The sequence below is a fragment of the Hypanus sabinus genome, chromosome 18 (assembly GCF_030144855.1).
Source record: "Hypanus sabinus isolate sHypSab1 chromosome 18, sHypSab1.hap1, whole genome shotgun sequence".
Taxonomy (NCBI): Eukaryota; Metazoa; Chordata; class Chondrichthyes; order Myliobatiformes; family Dasyatidae; genus Hypanus; species Hypanus sabinus.
This window is the reverse complement of record NC_082723.1, coordinates 62,066,777-62,091,886: the sequence shown is the minus strand read 5'-3', so window position 1 is coordinate 62,091,886 and position 25,110 is coordinate 62,066,777.

Below are 25,110 nucleotides of genomic sequence, written 5' to 3'. Positions count from 1 at the left end.
CTGTGCTGTATTCTGTACTGTATTACGTGGTACTGCAACCGCATTCCTCCCATTTCACTGTACACCACACTCCGTCTGAAACAGTGCTTCGTGGTCTCACTTCTTACACTCAATGCCTTAGCCTGTGAACTAAAAACGTACGTAATGCCTTTTTCACCTGCGTCATAACTTTCAGTGAGCTATAGACCTGGTCTGTCTGTCTACATCAATGCTCCTAAGATCCTTCCCATTTACTCTGTATATTCTACAAAATTTGACTTCCAGGAATGTATTGTCTCACACTGACCTGGACAGTCAGTCTTACACACACACACACACACATGCACACAGATATGTGCACACACTCACACAGATATGCACACAGACAGATGCACACACACACACACACACTCACAGACATGTACACACACAGAAAGTGTCACAGAGACAGACACACACACACAGAGACACCCACACAGACAGATACCACGCACACAGCCACAGGCATACACACAGATATGCACACACACTCTCACAGACACACACACAGTCTCCCTCTCACACACACACACAGACACATACCACGCACACAGCCACATGCATGCACACAGATATGCGCACACACTCTCACTGACACACACAGACACTCACACATTCCAACGACAAATATCCCAGCAATTATTTATTTTATTTTTACTGAGCTGCAGTGTGGAATAGGCCCTTTGAATCATAGCGCCCAGCAATCTACTTTCTGTTCCTGGGCACTGGCGTTTCCATACCAAGCTATGAGGTAACCAGTCATTATACTAGTCCACTGTGCGTCTATAGAAGTTTGTCAAAGTTTTAGATGATGTGTTGAATCTACACAAACTTGTAAGTAAGTAGAAATACGCTTTTGCCTGATTTATGATGACACTTACGTGCTGGTCCCAGGACATATTCCCTGAAAAGAATTGTTACTGATCAGCTCCACCCCAATCCCCTAATGAGGACTGGTTCACTGATCTCGGGCTTTTCCTCCTATAGTCAATAATCAATCAGTGCTTCAGTTTTGCTGACATTGAGTCAGAGGTTGTTGTTGTGGCACCACTCAGCCAGATTTTCAATCTCCACCTCTATGCCGACCTGTCACCACCTTCGATTCAGCCAACAACCATGGTGTCTCTAGCAAACTGAAATATGGCTTTGGGGCTGTGATTTTAAACCTAGTTCTGGAGAAGGGCCTTGACCCTAAAGTGTTAAATTTGTTTCTCTTTCTATAATTACTGCTTGACCTGATAAATACTCCCAATGTTTTCCTTATTTTTTGTTTTCGATCTGTAGTTTTTATTTTGAAGTATGGCAGTGTTGGTATGTCTTACTCCACTTCAGCAATTTAAGTCAATAGTCCTGAAATTTGGAAAAAAAATTACAAATATCGATGCTGCTATATCACTGGGAATAGAGGACAAATTGAACCTCCACTTCTGGTTCACTGTCTTAGTTCTTCCGAGTCAGTGGTTACTCAATAGCGCTTTAACAATTTTGCCCTGCAGATGGCGCCAGACTTCAACCGACTTCAGAGCAGGGCAAATCCAAACAGGTGCCCAATGTCTGTGGTCACTTTCCTGCATTGGTCTAAATTGGGATAGCGTGCTTGATAATTCTTCAGCTGAAATATGTTTAATAAAGATGGAAATCCTCAAATAAGAAGGGCATTTTAAAGAAATTGCAAAGTATATTGTAATTCTAAAGTATAATTTTAACTGAACTAAAAAAGAATTAAAAAATTAAAATGTTGTGGTTGACGGAGGATTTGAATTAAGTTAAAATTCTATATCTTTTGATTCATTAAATTCCCAAGCCTTACACTGTTTGATGCAACAAACTATTCTCATTGATATTTTTACTTGACTGGAGGGTCTAACAAGAGAAAATTAAATAAATTGTTAAAATTGTGTAAGGAGTTTTCTTTTATAATTTTGTTATTTTAGATCTAATTGAGAACAATTTATTTTCCATAGAAAATATATGTCACAGCATTTCATAGACACTTGGGCTGTAATTTACTGAAAGGGCAACAGTAATACCATCTTATTCCTGTCATACTTGGGCCAAAGTTGTTGATGCTGTCTGTAAAATATTTAAGAAACCAAGCGCAACAAGGTGGGCCAGAATAACAAAGCCCAGGCAGAGGGAAACTGCTGAAAGTTCTACACTGAAAGAGATAACTCATGGAACTCAATTTAATAACTCATTAAAAGTCTAGACAAATAACAAACTTTAAATTGTTCTGAAGATGGGGGAGGTGAGGCTGTGTGGATAAATCAGTCTACCAGTGATGAGATTGAGAGTGACCACAGCAACTAGGGCAAAATAGTAGGAATAAATCTTGGTCCTGAAGCAGCTTTAAACACAAAGGCATGGCTCACTCACAACATTGAGCTCACTCATATATCTGCCACTTCAAGTGAAGTTTATTGTCATGTGCGCAGGCTCTGTAGGGTACTGGTACAACTCAAACCTGTTTCAGCAGCATCACTGACACGTGGGTGCAGGCAACACACTGAATATAAATTATAGAATTATAGTGAAGCGAGAGAGAAGAATCTACACAAACAAGACAAGATTGTCTTTGTGCGAAAAAAGACAATCTGAGGCAATCCATGGCAGAGCAAGAGGTGGTCTATAGTGTTCCCTTGTTGAGTAATGTTGTTGGTTGTGCAGGTCAGCTCAAGAACCTGATTATTGTAGGAAAGTATCTGCTCCTGAATCTGGTGGTGATGGACTTTAGGCTTCTGTACCCTGCCCGATGGAAGAAGCGAGAGGAGGACATAATTTGGATAATGGCACTCTTGAATTTAAATGCTTCCAGATTGTGGCAAAGCTCAGAGTAAGTTTATAATCAAAGTACGTAAATGTCACCATATAAAACCCTGAGATTAATTTTCTTGCAAGCATTCACAGTAGATCCAAAAAGCACCATAGAATCAATGAAAAAACCTGTGCAAAGGACAGACAAGGGAATGGGGACGGGGATCGAGAGGAGGACTGACACAGGTTGGCGAGTGTGCTTTGTGGGAGTTTTGGCATTTGAACAGCAGCCAATCGGAGTTTGGACTTCATTAGTAAGTGTGTATTAAAATAAGATAGGGGCAGGTAGACCAGCCTTTGTCGGAGTGGGCAGTGTTAGAGCAGGGATTTTTGAGGCTTTTCTTCTTCAAACCTTCAGTGAGGAGAGGCTTGAATGAGAGAAGGTGAAAAGCTGTAGGTACTGTAACTGCAGGACCTTTTTCCAGTCTATTTATTTAAAGTTTCCTTCTTTATCCCATTATTGCACAGTTAGAGCAGTAGGGATGCCAGGCAGAATAGTTGAATGCTCCTCTTATGGGATGTGGGAAGGCAGGGAGACCTCCAGTGTCTCTGACAACTTCACCTGTAGCTTCTAACACTCCTCTTTAAGGAGTTGGAGCTGGAACCGGACGATCTTCAGGTTGCTAGGGAGGCTGAGGGGGTGACAGGACATATGGAGAGATAGTTACACCCAAGGTGCAGGGCACTGGAAACTGTGTGACAGTCAGGAAGGGGAAAGGGGTTAAACAGCCAGTGCAGAGTACCCCTGTGGCCATCCCCCTAACAGAAGAAAGTCACAACGTTTAGTTCTCTGGCACTGGCCCTGTGACTCAGAAGGGAGTGGGGAAACAAAAGGCAAGCTGTGGTGATAGGGGATCAGAAAGAAGGTTCTGTGGACCAGAATGAGATTCCCAGATGATATGTTGCGTCATAGGTGCCAGGGTCCGGGACATCTTGGATCCAGCCTTCAACATTCTTAAGTGGGAAGGTGAGCAGCCAGAGATTGTGGTCCATGTAGGTACCAATGACATTGGTAGGAAGAGTGATGAGGTTCTGCAAAGTGAATGCGGGGAGATAGGTACTAAGTTAAAAGGTAGAAATTCCAGGGTTGTGATCTTGGGATTGCTACCCATGCCACATGCTGGTGAGGCTAGAAATCAAAAGATTATACAGTTTAACTCATGGCTAAGGAGTTGATGTAGAAGGAGGGGAATAGATTTTTGGATCATTTGGCTCTTTTCCAGGGAAGGTGGGACTTGTACAGAAGAGACAGTTTGCAGCTGAACTGGGAAGATCGGTGTGCTGCATAGCGGGTGGGGAGGGGTAGGGGAGTGGATTGAAACTAGAGTTGCAGGAGGATGGGGACCAGAGTGCCAGAACAGATAGTGAAGAGGTTGTGGAGACAGATGTTATTAAGACTTCAGACAGAATTGGGAAACTGAAGGTTGAGCATTTTGCGACAGGTGTCCTGAAGCAGCAGATATCTCAATGCAAGAAGTATCGCAGGAAAGGCGGATGAGCTCAGAGCATGGATCAACACCTGGAATCATGATATTGTAGCCATTAGTGAGACTTGGTTCCAGGACTAGCAAATAAATAGTCTGGGGTTCTGTGGGTTTAGATGTGATAGAATGGTAGGGATTAAAGGAGGGAGGGGTGACGTTACCAGCCAGGGGAAATGTCACAGCAGTGCTCAGTCAGGACAGATCAGAATCTCATCTAGTGGGGCTTTATGGGTGGAACTGAGTAATAAGAAAGGTATGACTATTTTAATGGGGATATTTTATAGACCACCCAACGGTACGTGGGATTTAGAGGAACAACTTTGTAGAGAGATCGCAGACTGCTGCAAGAAGCGAGGTTGTGAAAGGGTTGGCCCTCTGGAAAATCAGGATGGTAATTTATGCATGGAGCCAAAAGAGATGGGCAAGGTGTTGAATGCAGTTTTGAGGATGGACTCAGGGTCCGTAGAAGTAGGCAAAGCAGCAGCAAGCTCATGGACCTTATACTGATTACAGAAGAGGAGGTGTTTGCTGCCTTGAGGCAAATCAAGGTAGACAAGTCCACAGGGCCTGACATGGTGTTCTCTCGGACCCTGTGGGGGACAGGTGCCAAAACTATGGAGGTCCTACCAGAGATATTTAAATCATCCAGGTGAAGTACTGAGGGATTGGAGGACAGCTAACATCGCTCCATTGTTTAAGAAAGGCTCTTAAGAATAAAGCAGGAAATTATCGGCTGGTGAGCCTGACATCAGTAGTGGGAAAGTTATTGGAAGGTATTCTAAGAGACTCGATATATGAGTATTTGGATAGACAGAGACTGATAAGGAATAGTCAGTATATCTTTGTGTGGGGTATGTAGTGTCTAACCAATCCTATAAAGTCTTTTGAGGAGGTTACCAGGAAAGTTGATGAATGCAAGGCAGTGGACTTCTGCAAGGCATTTGACAAGGTCCTGCATGGATGGTTGGTCAAGAAGGTTCAGTTGCTTGGCATGCAAGATGAGGTAAATTGGATTAGACATTGGCTTTGTGGGAGAAGCCAGAGAGTGGTAGTAGAAGGTTGCCTCTCTGACCAGAGGTCTGTGGCTACTGGGGTGCCGCAGAGTTTGGTGCTGGGTCTGTTGTTTGTCATCTATATCAATGATCTGGATGATAATGTGGTTAACTGGATCAGCAAATTTGCGAATGGCACCAAGAGTGAGGGTGTAGAGGAAGGCTATCATGGCTTGCAGAGGGATCTTGACCAGCTGGACAAATAAGCTGAAAAATGGCAGACTGAATTTAACGCAGACAGGTGTGAGGTGTCGCTATGTACCATGTCATGTGATGTGGGCGATCACTGTCTTATCATGACCATAATTGTTCTTGGCAATTTTTTCTATAGAAGTGATTTGCCATTGCCTTCTCCTGGGCAGTGTCTTTGCAAGATGGGTGACCCCAGCCATTATCAATACTCCTCAGAGATTGTCTGCCTGGGTGCAGGTTGATGAGGACTGACTCATGGATCTCCTGTGGTCAATAATTGACTCCTTGGTCTTGCTGATGTTGAGTGAGAGGTGGTTGTTGTGGTACCACTCAGCCAGGTTTTCAGTCTCCCAGCTATATGCTGACTCGTCACCACTGTTGATTCGGGCAATGACAGAGGTGTTATCAGCAAACTTAAATATGGCATTGGGACTGTGTTAGCATTACAGCCGATATGTATAAAGCAGGTAGAGCAATGGGATCAGCACACAGCCTTGTGGTGCTCCCATGCTGATGGTGATTCTTGTAGCCAATCCAAACTGACTCGAGTCTGCAAGTGAGGAAATCAAGGATCCAGTTGGGCAAGGGGGTATTGAGGCTAAGGTCCGGGAGCTTATTGATTAGTTCTAAAGGGATGATAGTATTAAATGGAGAACTGTAGTCAATGAAGAACACCCTGATGCATCTTTGCTGTCCAGATGCTCCAGGGTTGAGTGAAGAGCCAATGAAATGGCATCTGCTGTTGACTATGTTGTGATGGAAGGAAAACTGGAGCATATCCAAGTTGCTGCTCAGGCAGGAGTTGATGTGTGTCGTCACCAGCCTCTCAAAGCACTTCATCACAAAGGATGTAAGTGTTGCTCGATGACAGACATTGAGGCAGGTTACAATGTTCTGCTTAGGCACCGTTACAATTAAAACCTGCTTGAAGCAGTTGGGTACCTCAGACTGTTGACGTGAGAGGTTAATGAACACTCCAGTCAGATGATCAGCACAGATCTTTAGTCGGGGCCACATGCTTTCCGTGGGTTCAGTCTCCTGAGCTTAATGAGACTGTCCACGAAATTTGTCTTATATCTTGATATAGGGCTTTGACCCGTAATGGCAACTGTTTATTCTTTTCCATGGATGCTGCCTGGCCTGCTGAGTTCCTCTAGCATTCTGTGTGTGTTGGTTGGATTTCCAGCATCTGCAGATGCTCCTTTGTAGGAAAGAACTGGTTTTGTTTCATCCTGCAACAGTAAGAAGTTTGAATCGACAGAAATGACAAAAATTCCAGATCCTTTGCTGTCTTTGCAAATGAGTTCTGAAGCACTCATACGTTTACATCTGTGAATGTGATGCTCACAAGAAGTAGACAAGAAACTGGAGCTGGAGGCACAGGAGGCTGAGAACCTCACAGATGAAACTTCTACTGAGGTGGTCACACCCAGAGTGCAGGCCTCAGATGGTAGATGGGTGTCCACCAGGAGAAATGCAGTCCCCTCAGAAACAAGTATATCTCTTTGGATACTGTTCGATGGGCTGAGGAGGGGTGTGACTGCCTATCAGGACATAGCATCAGCAGCCAGGCCAGTGGAATTGTGGCCAACTTTGAGGCTCAGCGGTGGAGGGTAAAGTCAGGCAGAGCAATAATGATGGAAGACACTAGGGGGACAGACAGGAAATTCTGTCACTGAGAAAGAGATGCCAGAATGGTGTGTTCCCTCCCAGGTCCTAGGATCCAGGTTGTCTCGGAGTGGCTGCAGCTTATTCTCAAGGGGGAGGATGCACATTGGCATCAAAGACATGGGTAGAAAGTGGGGAGAGGTCCTGCACAATGAATATAGAGAGCCAGGGAAGAGGCTGAGGAGCAGATCAGCCAAGGTAATAATCTTTGGATTACTCCTGGTGTCATGTAATGAGTGGTTGAGGAACCGGTGCCTGTGGCAGGGCTTCAGGCTTTTGGATCAGTGGAACCTTTGGGCAGAGGTGACCTGTACAAAGGGACAGGCTGTACCTGAACTGGAGGGGAACCAATATCCTTGCTAGTGCTACTCGAGAAGGCCCGAACTTGTTTGGCAGATAGATGGGAACCAGAGCACCATTTCGGGAAGTGGAGGGATGTAGAGCAAGGTAGATATCAGGGCCAGTGAAAACAGGTCAAAGCAAAGTAATCGATGTGATGGGACGGATAGCGTGAAGTGTGTGTACTTTAATGCTAGGAGTATTATGGTTAAAGGTGATGAACTTAGAGCATGGATCAGTACATGGAATGATGATGTTCTGGCCATTACAGGGACACAGTTGAGACAGGAGAAAGAATGAGTGATTAATGTCCTAGTGGTTTCGATGTATTAGAAAAGGTAGGTGAGACTAGGTGAGAGTAAGCGTTTGGCATGGACTAGAAGGGCCGAGATGGCCTGTTTCCATGCTGTAATTGTTATATGGTAGAGAAGGAAGTTAAGGATTGGGGAGGCGGGGTTGGTAGTTGCTCTACTAATCAGAGATGATATCACAGCTGCACTCAGGGGACATAATGGAGGGTTCTCTTTGGCTAGAACTCAGAAATAAGAAAGGTGCAGTCATTCTGATGGGATTGTACTACAGAAACCCCCAAAAACCACCGGGACATTGGAGAACAGATATGCAGGTTGATTAAGGAAAGATGTCAAAAAACAATTGTTGTCATGGGGGACTTCAACTACCCTAATAGACACTGGGAATCTTCTTAGTGCAAGTGTTTTAGATGGGACAAAATTTGTTGGGTGCATTCAGGAGGGTTTCTTGAATCTATATGTAGAAAGTCCACCTAGAGAAGGGGCTGTACTGGATCTGGTGTTGGGTAATGAGCCTGGCCAGGTGACTGACCTTTCAGTGGGTGGGGAGTTAGGAAACAGCAACCACAACTCTCAAATTTAAAGATGGCTATAAATAAGGATAAGCAGACCTTGTGAGAGAGCACAATTGGAGCAGGGCAAGTTACGAGATCATTAGGCAGAAACTAGAGAGAGCTCATTGGGAGTGCTGTTTTTGGGCAAGTCCACATCTGACATGTGGAGGGTGTTTAAAGACCACCTGCATCGAGTTACAGGACGGGTGTGTTCCAGTCAGAGGGAAGGGAGCCTTGGATGTTGAGGGAGGTGATGAATTTAGTCAAGAAGAAAAAGGAAAAGTATGTAAAGCTTAGGAAGCTAGAATCAAAGAGGATTGGTGGTGTTGTGGATAGCACAGATAACTGGCAAAGAATACAGTGGGATATAGATCAGTTCAGATCGGGGCAGAGAAATGGCGAGTGGAGTTTAATCCGGTTAAATGTGACATGTTGCACCTTGGTAGGTCAAATGCAGAGACAATACGCTGTTAAATGCAAGATCCTTAACAGTGTTGATGAACAGAGTGATGTTGGGATCCAAGTTCATAGCTCAGTGAAGGTGGTTACACAGGTTGATAGGGTGGCTTGCCGAGGCATTGATTTCAAAAGGTCAGGAAGTTATGTTGCAGCTTTATAATACTCTAGTTCGGCTGCATCGGGAGTAATGTGTGTAATTCTGGTTATCCTATTATAGGAAGGATGCTGAGGCTTTGGAGAGGGTGCAGAAGAAGTTCACCAGGAATCTAGATCAGAGAGCATGTGCTATAACAAGAGGATGCACAAACTTGTGTTGTTCTCTCTGGAACAGCAGAGGCTGAGGGGAGATCTGAGAGAGGCTTATACAGACAGTATATTTATCCCAGGGTTGAAATATCTAATACCAGTGCACTTGCATTTAAGGTGAAAGGCGGTAATTTTAAAGGAGATGCGAAAGGCACGCTTTTTACACGGAGGGTGTTGGGTGCCTGGGGTGGTGGTGGGGTCAGACACATTAGGAAGTTTTAAGAGAGACTTAGATAGGTACATGAATGTGAGGAAAATGGAAGGAGCTGGACATTAGTTTAATCGGCCATTTGATCACTAATTTACTTAGATTGGCACAACATTGTGGGACAAAGCGCCTGTTCCCCTGTTGTACTGTTCTGTGCTATATTTTCTATCTTCCATGAATAAAATATGCATCACAATCCACTGGTTTTATCACAACCAGTTTGCAAAAGACAGAAAACTGTGCAAATGCAAAAAAACCCTAAATAATAATAAAAAGAATAAGAAAATAATACATTACTTGAGTTGTAGAGCCCTTCAAAGTGAGTCCGTAGGTTGTAGGTTCAGTTTAGTGTTGGAGTGAGCAAAGTTAGCTATTCTGGTTCAGAAGACTGACGATTGAGGGGTAATAACTGTTCCTGAACCAGGTGGTGTGGGACCTGAGGCTCCTAGACCTCCTTCCTGATGGCAGGAGTGAGAAGAGAGACCATGGGCTGTATGGTGGGGGTCCCTGAAGATGGATCCTGCGACATCACTTCATGTAAATGGGGCACCCCGGTAGCGTAGTGGTTAGTGTGATGCTATTACGTTGATAGATGATTAATAGGTTAATTGGTCATTGTACATTGTCCTGTGATTAGGATAGGGTTAAATCAGTGGGTTGCTGAGCAGTGAGATTTAAAGGGCTAGAAGGGACTGTTCCCTGCTATATCTCTAAATAAGTAATTAAATATGTGATTGCTCTATCTGCAATAGACTGGCTGTATCCAATACCTGTTGTAGACTTTTCCATTCAAAGGTATTGGTGTTTCTGTACCAAGTGGTGATGCAACCTGTCAGTATACTCTCCACTGTTCATCTACAGAGGTTTGTCAAAGTTCTAGATGGCATGGGAATCTTCACAAACCTCTAAGAGACTCGAGGCACTGCTGTGCCCTCCTTGTAATGGCAGATATTGTAGCAAAAACTGGTATGGAAATTAAAGGTTCCTTAAGGGTGTTGTATTGAGGATAAGCTCCCAATACCTGCTAAATGCTTCCAATGGCATGCATCTCAGATAGTCTGACAACCAAGTCCAACTTCTGGCCTTCATGTGTGGCTTAGCTACTAAATTCAGTGGAACTGTTTCTACTGACAGGAAAAGGGGCGGAAATGGGTTACTGGTCCCTTAAAACCAGTCGCTTTTGGGCAGATGGGGCTGGTTAGTCATGGCTGGCAGCTAATCTAGGAGAAGGAAAACGGATCTCAAACACTACTGTCTAGTGTCTTTACCACTCATGGGGAAGGTTCTGAACTGGAGTCCCTATGACAGTCCAATGTTTAGTTCAAAGCTGACTGGCAACTCCTGGAACACTGCTGGTGCCAAACTGCCATTCCTTTTGGATTCATCAGCTCGCACGGGCAGCAGCTTGTTCCCCTTGTTGTACTGCCTTAGGGTTGTGTACTGGCTCGCATATCACATAGACAGCTCAGACGCAAGACCCGTGGTTGACCGCAGCCAATGGAGGGTCTCATAGTGGGGAGAGACGAGAGTGGATGTTGGATCACTGGAGAGGTAGTAGTGGGGAACAAAGAAGTGGCGGATGAACTTGAGTATTTTGCATCAGTCTTCACTGTGGAAATGTCTTCAGTATGCCAGAAACTTAAGAGTGTCGGGGTAGGTGCTATTACTAATGAAAAGATGCTTGTGAAACTGAAAGGTTTGAAGTTAGATAGTCACCAGGACCAGATGGACTACATCCCAGGAAGAGATTGTGGAGGCATTAGCAGTGATCTTTCAAGAATTAATAAATTCTTTAATAGTTCTGGAAGACTGGAAAATTACAAATGTGTCTCCACTCCTTAAGAAATTATAGGCCTGTTAGCCTGAATTCAGTGGTTGGCAAAATATTAGAGTCCATCATTAGGAGGGAGGCTCTGGGGTATTCAGGTGGCACTGACACCGATAGGCTGAAGCCGGCATGATTTCCTTAAGCGGAAATCTTGCCTGACAATTCTATTGGGATTCTCTGATGAAATAACGGGCAAGATAGACAAAGGAGAGTCAGTGGATGTTGTTTACTTGGATTTCAGAAGGCCCTTGACAAGGTGTCACACATGAGGCTGCTTAACAAGATAAGAGCCCATGGTGTTACAGGAAAGATACAAGCATGGATAGAGCATTGGCTAATTGGCAGGAAGCAAAAAGTGGGAATGAAGAGAGCTTTTTTTGATTGGCTGCTGCTGACTAGTGTTTTACAGAGCTTAGTGTTGGGACTGCTTTTTTCACATTATATGTCAATGGTTTGGATGACAGAATTGATGCCTCTTTGGCCAAGTTTGCAGATGATAACAAAGGTAGGTGAAGCGGCAAGTAGTTTTCAGGAAGCCGGGACTTGGCGAAATTCGGATAATGGGCAAAGAAGTGGCAGATGGAATACAGCGTAGGGAAGTGGTCATCGGTTTGGTAGAAGGAATAAAGGTGTAGACTTGGGAGTCCTCCTGCAGTATTCCCTGAAGGTTAACTTGCAGGTGGTAAGGAAGGCAAGTCTAATTCTAGTATTCATTTTGAGAGGACTAGAAATAAAAGTAAGGATGCAACGCGGAGCCTTTTTGAGCCACTGGTCAGACCACATTCAGTTTTTGGACCCATATCTAAGAAAGGATACATTCGCATTGGAGAGGGTTCAGAGGGGTTTATGAGGATAATCCTGAGAATGAAAGGGTTAACACATGAGGAGTATTTGATATCCTGGCCCTTTATTCACTGAAGTTTAGGAGAATGAGGTGGGATCTCATTGAAAACTATTGATATTGAAAGGCCTGGATAGAGTGGATGTGAAGAGGATGTTTCCTTTGGTAGGGGGATCAAGGACCAGAGGGTACAGTTTCAGAATACAAGGACATCCCTTTGAAACAGAGATGAGGAGGAATATCTTTGGCCTAAGGGTGGGGAATCTGTGGAATTCGTTGTCATAGATGGCTGTGGAGGCCAAGTCACTGGGTATATTTATTAGGGATGTTGATAGGTTTTTGATTAGTAAGGGTGTCTAAGATTGCAGGGAGAAGGCAGAGGAATGGTGTTGAGAGGGATAATAAATCAGCCATGATAGAATAGTTATGCCTAAGTCTGTTGAGCTCTGTCTTATGGTCTTAGGCTGAAACCTTCATCCATGCTATGATCTCTCTGGATTCAACCATGCCAAACCATTCTTAATTAGCTGGAACTTTCTACCACTGTAAACTGAAGTGATGGAAAATCCAGTTGCTCATTCCCAATCTCACACCTGCTTACCATCACCATGAACTCATTGACTAACAATGGCTTCTATTTTTTTTAAAGTTACATCACATTGTTGAAACATTCATATAGTGTTCAAATCTTTCCCTGAACTTCCCCTTCCCTAAATCTATATCTCTTAATATATTTTTCTCTTGGTTAGTGTAATTTCAGCTGCCTCAGTTCTATTGTCTTAGGTTCTCTTCTTAAAATTCTGTGCCTCTTATTCTCCTCCCTCAGATTGCATTTCTCCCCCCTTCCTTCCCTCCACACCAATCCACCTCCTCACCTCAACTCTCTTCATGGAACGTAGAACACAGACAGTACAGCCCTAAAACAGGCTTTAACCCACCAAATCAGTTTGAAGGAACAACACCTTATATACCGGCTGGGTAGCCTCCAACCTTGATGGCATGAACATTGACTTCTCTAACTTCTGTTAATGCCCCTCCTCCCCTTCTTACCCCATCCCAGACATAGTTGTTTGTTTTTTTCTCTCTCTCTGCCCATCACACTGCCTGTTCTCCATCTCCCTCTGGTGCTCCCCCTCTCCCGCTTTCTTTCTCCTGAGGCCTCCCGTCCCATGATCCTTTCCCTTCTCCGGCTCTGTATCACTTTCGCCAATCACCTTTCCAGCTCTTGGCTTCATCCCACCCCCTCCGGTCTTCTCCTATCATTTTGCATTTCCCCCTCCCCCCACTACTTTCAAATCTCTTACTATCTTTCCCTTCAGTTAGCCCTGACGAAGGGTCTCGGCCCGAAACTTCGACAGTGCTTCTCCTTATAGATGCTGCCTGGCCTGCTGTGTTCCACCAGCATTTTGTGTGTGTTGTTTAACCCACCATGTTGTTCAAGGTTCAAGATTGTTTATTGTAATTTCCTGTACACGAGTGTAAAGAGAACAGAAAAAGCAGAATAAATATATAGATAGCTTATATACATAGATAAATTGTATGTCCGTAAAGTGACGCTAGGCTGTACATAAGCTGACTGATGGTAGAGTTAGTGCCAAATTAATTAACTTAGTAATTAAATGTCTAATTAAACTAATCCCTTCTGCCTACACAGTGTCCATGTCCCTCTATTCTTTACACATTCGTGTGCCTATTGAAGAGCGTCTTGAATTTCTCCTTTGTATTTGGCTGACAACCACCCCTGGCAGTGCTGGCAAAAAGATACCAGCTACATATCTGTGCCTTTCATAATCATTTAAACTTCTACCAGGTCTACCTCAGCCTTCAGCACTCCAGAGAAAACAACTCAAGTTTGTCCAACCTCTCCTGCTGGCATATGGCCTCTAATCCAGGCAGCATACTGCTAAACCTCCTCTGCACTTTCTCCAATGTCTCCACATTCTTCCTACAGTGGGATGACCCAAATCAAATGCAACACTTCAGCTGCAACCTAAAATTTCCTTTATCTTGAGCCCAGTGTCTCAGCTAACAAAGGCAAGTGTGCCACGTGCCTTCTTTCAGAGAGCTATAGATTTGGATCACACTATGCCTCTGTATATATACCGTACCTTTACATTTGATCTCCTAAAGCGCAACACCTCACATGTGGCTGGATGAAACATTATTTGCCATTTCTCCATCCACGTCCGAAACATATCTATATCCCACTGTATCCTTTGGCAATCTTTGTATCATCCGTGAAAACTTAATAACACATCCATTCACATTTTCATCCGACTTGTTTACAAATATCACAAACAGTGGAGGTCCCAGTGCAGATACTTATGGAGCACCACCAGCCTTGGACCTCCAGCCAGAAGTCGTGTCTCATTGACCACTACCACCTGTCTTCTATGAGCAAGCCAGTTCTGAATCCAAATACCCAAGTCACCATAGATCCCATGCATCTCAATCTTCTGGCTTAGCTTTTCACGAGGGATCTTGCAAACTGTAAATCTTCCTTCCCTTAGAATGATTCATCCGATCTCTCCCTATGTTCATTTGCCTTCTCAAATGTTGTTTGAAAACTCTTGCCGAGCACCAAGGGACGTGTCACTTTATCAAATGCACAATGATAAATACAAGTTGTTGTTGTTGACAGAAGAGCTGAATCAAACACCTCGGATTGGATAGCAGACTATACAGGTGTGACTGAGTTCTGTGGAATGCACCTCAGGTGGTTCATCTTTTACTCCTGGTTCATCAATTACCTGCCATCTGTTTTTGATCATAATAACAAGTTTACATTTGTGTGTGTTTTTAATAATGTTTTTACCAACCTTTCCCCACGCGTTTCCAGCCTATTTACTTTGGCTGCAGTCCAGATGTCGTACACGGTGCCTCTGTGATGCTGCTGTAAGCTGCAACGTAGAACTGATGCAAACCATTACACTTCTGTGGAGAGAGTACACACTCTCAGGTTAGATTGCCTGTGTACATTGTTCACTGGTGTTCATAGGAAGATCTTACATTTTAACACAGGGTCTTCAAACACTTGCTACATTGAGCAGGAGTTGTGGATTTACTAGTTATTTCTCTGCTACATATAGAACATCGAGCGAATTTCCACTGCTGTCTTGTACATTCTCTCCTTGACTGCATGGATTTTCTTCGGGTGCTCCGGTTTCCTCCCACAGTCCAAACCCCACTGGTTAGTAGGATAATTGGCCATTATAATTAGCCAACGATTAAATCAAGGTTTGTTCTGTGCTGCGTCTCAATAACTGAAGAAATAATCTACACATCAATACATTCCTGGAGCGGCAGTGGTTAGGGCAATGTTTTACAGAAGCAGCGACCCATATTCAAAAGCGAATGACTGGTATTCCATTCTTAAAGCATGTAAGCTTGATAGTTCTGATAAAGCACACGTTTCTATAATGTGAATTGATAATAACATGAATGATGGATTAGGAAACACTATCTGCATTAAACGGACCACATTGATTAGTATTTACATATATCTGTATGACTTTGTTGAACTTGAATTGTGAGGATACATACTGTAGATAACCTGATATTCTCTTTACAAGTGAGGTCACCACCATACAGTTGATTCATACTTCCGGTGTATTTCAGTGATTATGCTTCAGCCTTTCACAGAACCAGAAACATAGACTCTGTCAGGAAAATAATGTTAAATTACTTTCAAATCCTTTGTCATCACATTCCCTTAAATAACATCCCACTGCTTCGTGAGTGAACTATTCAGCTTCAGATTTCTGTTATCAGGTGAGTCCTTGGATCTGTTCTGAAGATGTGCTTTGATTTAGGCAACAATTTTGTGTGAGATATCATCAAATGCTTCCTCAGAGCTGATAATAGTATTAAACCATATCGCATAATCACTGATTTCACCATCTCTGAGTTGCTGTTCCGTGTCAGACAGAATTTGCTTAACTTACACCAAAGTTGTGCTTAATTATAAAACAAAGAAGTATTCTGACCAAGTCTTGCATTTTACCCAAAGTAAGTATAAATCAGTATAAATGTGAACACACTGTCATTACTAACACCATGCTATGAACAAGCATTTTTAAGAAAATTTTATTACTGATTTCACCTTTTACCAGGAACTAATAGAAATGATTCTCTGCTTTCTGCATGGTTGTCTCAGCAGTTAGCAAATTTACACAAAATTAAGTCTGAAAATGAAAAAATATTAAGGAACATAGTTATTGAAGTTGCTGGATTATGTTACTAATACGAATGTAATGAAAGCTATTGAAAGTCATGCTTTGATATGACCATTGAGATCTAGTTTGTAGGTTTGAGTTCCAGATGTGGATATGATAACATGGTTCAATATCCAGGGGACTTAGATTTAAACTCTTGGGGAAAGATATGAGGATGGTTTGAAGAAAAGTTTCAGGGGATATTTGCAGACTGGTACTCTTTGATTATACAGTTGGTAGCAATAATGATAACTTCTTGGGAGTTAGGGAGTTGAGAAAGAACAATTATCAGGGCTGAGAAGAAGGGGCATGAAGCAGGCAGGATTTTCAGACTCAATGGACTGAAAAGCCTCCTTTCCTGATTGATCAATTTTATATTATTCTTCTGTTTTCTTGGAGCATACCTGTGATGAGATTGTACCATAATGCCAAAATGGGGAGAGGAGTTGGTTCATTGCAGAATAAAATTCCCAATGACGTGAAAGCACATGGAAGGACATACTTAGTCTATTTACATTCAGTTGTGCAAAAGGATGTAAATAGACTGAGTGAGTAGGTGGATACCTGGAGTTTAGTCTGGAAAACAGTGAGGTATTGATGTGAATCCTCATCAGAATGAAAATTATTATCACTGTTATTTAAACACAGGACAAGGGACATTACAGCACAGTACAGGTCCTTCAGCCTTCGATGTTGTGCCAACCTTTCAACCTACTCTAAGATCGTTATAACCCTTTCCTGCCACATAACCCTCCATTTTTCTTAAATGTCTTAAATGCTCCCAATGTTTCTGCCTCTATAACCTCCCCTGTCAGGGCATTCTATACACCCACCACTCTCTGGGTAAAGAATTTACTTCTAACAGCCCCTCTATACTTTCTTCTAGTCATCTTGAAATTATGTCCCCTTGCAGTAGCCATTTCCACTCTGGGAAAAAGTCTCTGGCTATCAATTCTGTTTATGCCTCTTATCTTGTACACCTCTATCAAGATGCCTCTCATCCTCCTTTGTTCCAAAGAGAAAAGCCCTAGCTTTCTCAACCAATCCTCACAAGACATGCCCTCTAGTACAGACAGCATCCTGGTAAAGTACTTGGCACCCTCCCTAAAGCTTCCACATCCCCCGCCCCCTATAATGAGGAGACTAAAACGGAACACAATATTCCAAGCAACACACCCAAAATGCTGGAGAAACTCAGCAGGCCAGACAGCATCTGTGTCCAAGTATGGTCTGATCTGGGTTTTATAGAGCTGTAACATTACCTCGCAGCTTTTGAACTCAATTCGCCGACTAATGAAGCCAAACACACCAGACATCTTCTTAACAATCCCACCAATTTGTGTGGCAACTTTGAGGAATTCACTAAAGTTCCCCCACACTGTTCTGGATCCTGCCATCAACCCTTCAAATTCAATCACTTCACATTTTCTGGTTGAACTCCATCTGCCACTTCTCAGCTCAACTTTGCATCCTGTCACTGTCCCATTGCAAGCTGCACACCATGCACAACTGCGCCAACCTTTGTGTCAACTGCAAACTTACTCCTTTATTTCCTCATCCAAGTCATTTATAAAAATCACAAAGAGCGGGGGTCCCAGAACAGATCCCTGTGGGACACCAGACAGATTACGGTCCACCTACTACCGCTCCATGCCTTCTATGGGCAAGTCAATTCTGTATCCACACAGCCAAATTTCCATGGATCCCATGCCTCCTGAATTTCTGAATGAGCATACCATGAGGAACCTAACAAAATGCCTTACTATAATCCCTAAACACCACACCCCCGCTCTAATTTCATCAATGTGCTTTGTTACATCATTCAGTCAGGCTTGTGAGCTATCACCTGCCCCTCACAAAGCCATGCAGACTATACCTAATCAGACATTGTTTCTCCAAATGCTCGTAAATCCTGTCTCCAAGGATGCTGTCCAATAAATTGCCCACCATTGAAGTAAGACTGATCTATAATTCCCAGGGTTATCCCTACTCTCTTTTTTGAACAAAGGAATAACATTTACTATTCTCTGATCATCTGGTACCACTCCTTTGCCCGGCGGGGATGCAAAGGTCATTGGCAAGAGCACCGCAGTCTCTTCCCCCGCCTCCTGTAGTAACCTGGGGTATATCCCGTCTGGCCCCACAAACTTATCGACCCCAATGTTTTGCAAAAGTTCTCACACATCCACTTCTTAACATAAGCATGTTCAAGACTATCAGCTTGTTTTGCGTTGCCCTCACAATTATCAATAGGGCGGCACGTAGCATAGTGGTAAGCATAACGCTTTGCAGCACCCAGTAACCAGGGTTCAATTCCCGCCGCTGTCTATAGGGAGTTTGTACGTTTTCCCTGTGACCACGTGGATGTCCTCTCGGTGCTCCAGTTTCCTCCCACGTTCCACGTACAGGTTAGTAGGTTAAATTGGGTGGTACAAGCTTATTAGGCTGGAAGAGCCTGTTACTGGGTTCTATCTTCAAATCAATCAATCAATCAATCAATCAATAAATGAATGAATGCTGTCTTTCACAAGTGAGTACTGAAGCAAAGTATGAATTAAGGACCCCCCCCCCCCACCTCATCCGACACCAGGAAAATTCTTCCTCTTCTACCCCGATCGATTTTACCATCGCTTTGGCCATCCTCCTGTTCTTCTCGTATGAGTCTTGGGGTCTTCCTAAATCCAACTTGCCAAGGCCTTCTCATGCCCCCTTCTAGCCCTCCTAAGTCCATTCTTAGCTGCCCCATATCACTCTAGATCCCCGTCTGCTCCTTGCTTCCTTAAGTAAGTTTCTTTCTTCCTCTTGATTAAGTGTTCCACATCTGTTGTCACCAATGGTTCCTTCACACTACCATCCTATCCATGCCTGAACAGGTCACACCTATTCAGAATTCCCAGCAAGCACTTTCTAAACAACATCCACATTGCTGTTGTACATTTCCCTAAATACATCTGTTTCAATTTATGCTCCCCAATTCCTGTCTGATAGCATTATAGTTCACCCTTCAGCATACTGTCTGCTCCTATCCCTCTCCAAGGCTATGGTAAAGTTCAGGGGGTTGTGCTGACTGTCTCTGAAATGCTCCTCCACTAAACAATCTGACAATTGACCTGGTTAATTGCCTAGCATTAAATCCGGTATTGTATTTCCTCTGCCCTGTCTACATATTGAGTCAGGAGCCCTTCTTGGACATGCCTAACTATGTTGCCCCATCCAAACCTTTTGCACGAAGGAGGTGCCAATCCATATTAACAAAGTTGAAGTCCCCCATGACAACAACCCTTTTATTACTGCACCTTTCCAAAATCTGTATCCTGATCTGTTCCTAGGCGTGTCTGTTGCTATTAGGTAGTCTATAGAATACTCTCAATAGAGTGATGCACCTTTCCTGTTTCCGACTTCCACACACACTGACTCAGTAGACAATAACTCTACAAAGTCCTTCCTTTCTGCAGCTGTGATCCTATCCCTGATTAGCAATGCCTCTTTTACTTCCCTCCCTGTTTCTTTTGAAACATCAAAACCCCAGAATATCCAGCAGCCATTCCTGCCCTTGTGACAGCCAAGTCTCTGTAACAGCCATGACATCATAGCTTCTAGTACTGACCCATGCTCTGTTCATCACATTTGTTCTTGATACTTATTGCATTAAAGTAGGCACGCCTCAACCATTGCATTGACTGCAATTTTTCCCAATCGATTGTCTCACAGACTCTTCACAATGCACCTAACTGTACACCAATTGCCCTATCCTTTGACCTATTAGTCTGGTTCCCAATCCCCTGCCAAACTAGCTTAAACTCTGCCCAACAGCTCTGGTAAATCTACCCATAAGGATATTGGCCCCCTTCAAGCTCAGATATAACCTGTCCTTTTAGTGGAGGTCATACTTTCCCCAGAAGAGATCCCAATGATAGAAACATAGAAAACCTAAAGCACAATACAGGACCTTCGGCCCATAAAGTTATGCTGAGCATGTCCCTACCTTAGAAATCACTAGGCTTACTCATAGCCCTCTATTTTTCTAGGCTCCATGTACCTATCCAAAAGTCTCTTAAAAACCCTATCATAGTGTTGATGAAGCAGAGAGTCTGAAGAAGGACTTAGATAGACTAGGAGATTGGGCAAAGAAGTAGCAGATGGAATATAATGTAGGGATGTGTATGGTCATGCACTTTAGTATAATGAGTAAAGGTATAGACTATTTTCTAAACAGGGAGAAAATTCAAAACTCAGAGTTGACTTGGGAGACTGCATAGGGTTCCCTAAAGGTTAACCTGGAGATTGAGTTTGTGTTAAGGAAGGTTAATACAATGTTAGGATTCATTTGAGAGGACTAGAATATAAGAGGAAAGATGTAGTACTAAGGCTTTATAAGGCATTGGTCTGACTGCACCTGGAATATTGTGAATAGTTTTGGATCTCTTATCAAAGAAAGGATGAGCTGGCACTGGAGAGGGTCTAGAGGAGTTTCACAAGAATGATTTCAGCAATGAAAAGTTTAATGAGCCTTTCCTGGCTTTGGGCCTGTACTTGCTGGAGTTTAGAGGAATGAGGCGGTTCTCATTGAAACCTATCGAATATTGAAAAGCCTAGATAGAGTGGACCTGGAGAGGGTGTTTCCTATAGTGGATGAGTCTAGGACCAGAGGGTACATCCTCAGAATAGAGGGACATCCATTTAAAACAGAGATGAGGGTGGTTAATCTGTGGAACTCATTGCCACAGATGCTGTGGAGGCGAAGTCACTGAGTTTATTTAAAACCGAGGCTGATAGGTTCTTGATTAGTCTGAGCATCACAGGTTGCGGGGAGAAAGAGGAGAATAGGGTTGGGAGGGACAATAAATCTACCATGATAGAATGGCAGAGCAGACTGAATGGGCCAACCAAATGGCCTAATTCTGCTCCTGTCTTATCATCCCATTCTCATTCTCAGTGGTAGGTGGCACAGGCAGCAGTTCAGAGATTACTACCTTAAAGGTCCTGCTTTTCAGCTTTCCTCCTGGCTCCCTTTGTGCTCTCTTCAGGACCTCATTTCTTTTTCTAGCTATATCATTTATAACAATATATACTGTAGCTTCTGGCTGCTCACCCTGCCCTTTAGAGCTGATCTGAGATGTCCCTGACATCTGGGAGGCAACATACCATTTGGGCGTCCTTTTCATATCCACAGAGTCTCTGGTCTGCTCTCTAACCAATGAATCCCCTATCACCACTGCAATCCACTTCCCTCCCCTTCCGTCCTGAGCCACAGAGCCAGAGACCCAGTCACTGAGGCCTTCCCTTGATGGCCGTCTCCCCAAACAGTATCCAAAGTGCCATATTTGTTATTGAGGGGAAAGGCCACAGGGGTACTCTGCACTGTTCTTTCCTTCTCCTGACAGTCACCCAGCTACCTGCTTCCTGTAATTACCTCACTGTAGCTCCTATCTATCACTTTCTCATTCTCTGTCGGAGCTGAAGGTCTACCAGCTGCAGTTCTAGTTCCCTGAAACAGGTTGTAAGCAGCTGCAGTTGGATTCACACCATGCAGATGGAGCTGTCAGGGAGAGTGGCGGTCTCCCAGAATGACCACATTTGATTAAGATTGTTGTTTGTGACAGCAGTACAGTGTAAAGGCATAAAGTTACTATAATTTAGAAACTAAATAAAATAGCAAACGAAGGAGTTTAATGCTGAGAAGTGTGAGGTTCTACATTTTGGCAGGAATAATCCAAATAGAACATACAGAGTAAATGGTAGGGCATTGAGGAATGCAGTGGAACAGAGAGATCTAGGAATAATAGTGCATAGTTCCCTGAAGGTGGAGTCTCATGTAGATAGGGTGGTGAAGAAGGCTTTTGGAATGCTGGCCTTTATAAATCAGAGCATTGAGTACAGAAGTTAGGATGTAATGTTAAAATTGTACAAGGCATTGGTAAGGCCATATTTGGAATATTGTGTACAGTTCTGGTCACCGAATTATAGGAAAGATATCAATAAATTAGAGAGAGTGCAGAGACGATTTACTAGGATGTTACCTGGGTTTCAGCACTTAAGTTACAGAGAAAGGTTGAACAAGTTAGGTCTCTATTCATTGGAGCGTAGAAGGTTGAGGGGGGATTTGATCGAGGTATTTAAAATTTTGAGAGGGATAGATAGAGTTGACGTGAATAGGCTGTTTCCATTGAGAGTAGGGGAGATTCAAATGAAAGGACATGATTTGAGAGTTGGGGGCAGAAGTTTAAGGGAAACACGAGGGAGTATTTCTTTACTCAGAGAGTGATAGCTGTGTGGAATGAGCTTCCTGTAGAAGTAGTAGAGGCCAGTTCAGTTGTGTCATTTAAGGTAAAATTGGATAGGTATATGGACAGGAAAGGAGTGGAGGGTTATGGGCTGAGTGCGGGTAGGTGGGACTAGGTGAGATTAAGAGTTCGGCACGGACTAGGAGGGCCGAGATGGCCTGTTTCCGTGCTGTGATTGTTATATGGTTATATGGAATAATGAGAACCATAGGGGAATCTGTTGGCCATCAGGAAGGTGGTGTTGTGAATCATTGAATGCGGGTCTTCAGGCTCTTGTACCTCCTCCCTGATAGTAATAACAAGAAGAGGGCATGTCTCAGATAGTGAGGGTCTTTAGTGATGAGGTTCACCTTCTTGAGAATGAGGGTCGTGCAGCCAATCAAAATGTTCTCCACTGTACATCTATAAAAATTTAAAAACATCCTTGGTGACATTGGTGCTGATTTATTATTGTCACATGTACCAAGATACAGTGGAAAAGCTTGTCTTGACAGCTGTTTATACAGATCAAATCATCACACAGTGAATTGAGGTAGAACAAGGCAAAACAATAACAATTAACACAAAAGTGTAGCATCTATAGACAAAGTTCAGTGCAGGTAAACAATAAAGTACGAAATCATAATGAGATAGATTGTGAGGTCGAGTCCTTCCTTTTGTTCAACAGGTCCATTCCAGGGTCTGATAACTGTGGGATAGAAACTGTCCTTGAGTTTGGTGGTACATGTTTTCAGGGTTTTGTATCTTCTGCCCAGTGGGAGAGAGGAGGGGAGAGAATGTCCAAGGTCTTTGATGATACTGGCTACTTTACTGAAGCAGTGAGAAGTGTAGAGTCCACGGAGGGGAGGCTGGTTTCCATGACGTGCTGAGCTGTATCCATGACTCTCTGCAGTTTCTTGTGGTCAAGTGCAGAGCAGTTGCCATACCAAGCCATGGGGCATCCAGATAAAACACTCTCTATGGTGCAGCAGTAACAATGTAAAGCGTCAGTGGGGACATGCTGTATTTTGTAAGCCTCCTAAGGAACTAGAGGCACGGCTGAGCTTTTTTGATCTTGATATTAACGTTATTGAACCAGGACAGGTTATTATGTTGTTCACTCCTTCAAGCACTGAACCCTCTGAATCTTAGCTATGTTGATTTAGAGAGGAGCGTGTGGACTGCAACCCCTTCCTGAAGTTAATAACCAGTTCTTTTGTTCTGTTAACATTGATGGAAAAGTTGCTATCATGACATCATGTCACTAAGCCCTCTGCGTTCTTTCTATACTCTGAGTTATTGTTATTTGAGATATGGTCCACTACAGTGGTATCATCTGCAAATTTGTAGATACCTGGTTGACTTATCTATTCTCTTCAAACTCATAATGAAGTAGAGGCACTGACATGCCTTCTTCATGACTGCATCAACATGTTGGGCCCAAGATAAATACTCTGGTCTGTTGACACTCAAGAACTTAAAGCTGCACACCTTGTCCATCGCTGACCCTTCAAAAAGGACAAGTAGGTATCCTCCTGATTTCTCCTTCCTGAAGTGCACTATCAGTTACTTGGTCTTGTTGATGTTCAGTGCAAGTTTGTTGTTGTGACACTGTTCAGCCAGTTGATCTATTTTGCCTCGGCACCTTCTGGGATCTTACCAACAGTAGGGGCATCAGGTTTGTATTTCTCGATGGCATTTGAGCTGTGCTTAGGCACAGTCATGAATATAAAAAGAGCAGCACAGTGGGCTAAGCATAAATCTTTGAGCTGTGTCTATGCTGATTATCAGTGAGGAGGTGGTGTCATTATTGATCAGTACTGACTGTGGAAGTCTTTTAAGAGAGAGCAAAACTTCAGAGAAATCATGTTCCATAAGAGTTGAATGGAAAATATGGCAAGATTAGGGAACTCTGCATTACAAAGATTATTGAAGATTTGATCAGGGAGGAAAAAAAGGAAGTGTCTGACAGGTATAGTCAACTGCGATCAAGAGTCCCTGCAAATGTAGAGGGTGTGGAGGTGTTTTTGCATTGGCACATAGTTCAGGACAGGCAGGAATTACAGCTCAGTCTTCTAGGGTTCTGATTCTTCCACTTTGACCGATGTGAAAGTAAGAGAGGAAGGAACATTGTGATACTGATGAGGAAGGACATTATGGATGTACTCAGAGAGGAGATTCTGAAGGGGGCAGAGGAGGGAGTGTAGAATGTCTAATGAAGGCATATAACTAGAATGTAGTAATAGAAATGGGATAATAATGTTCATGGGATTAAACCAATGACCCCTATTAGTCAACAGGAAATAGTGGAGCATATACAGTATGTAGGGACATGTAGGGTTTTAATTATAGGTGGTTTTATCTTCTCTAGTATCAACTGGGATTGCCTTAGTGAGCAATATTTGCTGAGTGTTTCCAGGAAAAAAATTCTGAAGCAATATGTAGATGGGCCTACAAAGGAAGGAGCTACACTCCAACCTGAGGGGTTCAGCTGACTAGATTATGGAATCTTGGTTGATGAGGGATACTGAGGCTCAGGTCAGGAAAATGGAGGAAGAA